The sequence below is a fragment of the Pavona decussata genome, unplaced genomic scaffold (assembly GCF_977016875.1).
Source record: "Pavona decussata unplaced genomic scaffold, jaPavDecu1.1 SCAFFOLD_2796, whole genome shotgun sequence".
NCBI classification, from domain to species: domain Eukaryota; kingdom Metazoa; phylum Cnidaria; class Anthozoa; order Scleractinia; family Agariciidae; genus Pavona; species Pavona decussata.
Genome location: NW_028146277.1, coordinates 12,501 through 14,367, shown reverse-complemented (window position 1 = coordinate 14,367; position 1,867 = coordinate 12,501).

Below are 1,867 nucleotides of genomic sequence, written 5' to 3'. Positions count from 1 at the left end.
AGTAGTAATGGTACAATCAAATAAACGATAACTGATTTAATGAGCCATTCGCAGTTTCACAGTACAAGTGCTTATACTTAGACATGCATGGCTTAATCTTTGAGACAAGCATATGACTACTGGCAGGATCAACCAGGTAACTATCCACCGCAGGGAACAGAAGTTCCTTGCTAAGCGGCCCCCCTCCGCAGAGGGAGAGCAAGCTTTCTTAGATTTTGCCTCCACGGGGGGAACCCATGAGCCAGACGGACCACACGGTCCCTCGGTCAAGGGAAACCCCGTCTTGTTTGCCACGTCTTTCTCACAACTGGACCCGTGCACAGTTCAGGCATACCTGTCAGACTCGCCAAGCGAGCTGAAGGAAGGCAAGAAAAGTGCTTCTGCGAAGGAAAATATCCTCCTGCTCTTTTGTCTCTATCATTAGCCAAAGGCTAGCGTACACAACTTCCATCTACACTCTGCCTGCCACTACAGTGACAATGCTTTCGGGCATCATCTTTTCCCTCCTTCGAAAGGAAAGCTACAAGCCCAACTTTCCTTGCCCGTTAGTCAATTCTGCCCTCTATTTCTCCGCCTTGCCGCCGTGGAACATAAGGGACAGGGTTTACTAGCCAGCTCCTCCCGGAACCTTTGCGACCAACCTGCCCACACTATAACCCCCAAACGCTAATAAGGAGACTGCATGATATGGTAGACAGAAAATAAAAACGCGAAAAAAATGAAATTTTGAAAATCGAACCCACAACCAGCCAAATCGTTTGTAAGTCATGCCAAATGACTGGTGACATCTTAAAAACCCATTGAAGCCACAACATCCCATAATTTCACGCTTTTAAAGATTTGTCACTATACGCACTGTAAGTACCTCACTAATTCTCACCTCAGATTTTACGGGAACATGTTCAAATTTTCACACACGTCTCAGCACGACCAATTACATCAAAATTTATCGCAAAAGTCAGAATTCTCCAATTTTTGATAAATTCACTATATTCACTGTAAGTACCTCGCTAGACAGTGGAGACCTCAGGTTTTGCGGGAACATGTTCCACTTTAGACACACCTCTCAGCACTAGCAGTTACATCGAAATCCATCAGGAAAGTCGTGGTGTGAAGAGGTCTTTCGACTAACAAAAATGGTGGTGTGAGGAGGACTCACCTAAATCAGAAAAAAATACTCTTATAAGGAGACTGCTAGGAAAGACATTTCTGAGTCCACTGACCCCTAGTCCCCTAATAAGTGTATTGAAATTAGGTTTTAAGAAGGTCCTCCTCACATCATCATTTTTGTTTTTAACCCTAACCCTAACGCTAACCCTAACTCTAACCCTTACCCTAACCCTAACCCCTCAGGGGCAGTTCTATGGTTATAATACCACGGGAGGCTCAAAACCTACCTCAAACTAGGTTTTCTTGTGTGCTGATTCCATTTTCAATGTGTTTACTTGACTCTGACGAAAGCAAAGTCAAATACTCAACCCTATATGGACGGGGAAGCAAAGTGACGATTTTGGTAGGTCGCCATTTTCAATCACGAATGTTGCCATTCGAAAGAGCGTCCAAAAAAACCTGGTTGGGACACATTTTTTTAGAAATTATCGACCTAACCAAAAGTGCACTTTTTGGTGGGCCTACCCTACCCCCCTCAGGGGCAGTTCTATGGTTATAATACCACGGGAGGCGCAAAACCTACCTCAAACTAGGTTTTCTTGTGTGCTGATTCCATTTTCAATGTGTTTACTTGACTCTGACGAAAGCAAAGTCAAATACTCAACCCTATATGGACGGGGAAGCAAAGTGACGATTTTGGTAGGTCGCCATTTTCAATCACGAATGTTGCCATTCGAAAGAGCGTCCAAAAAAACCT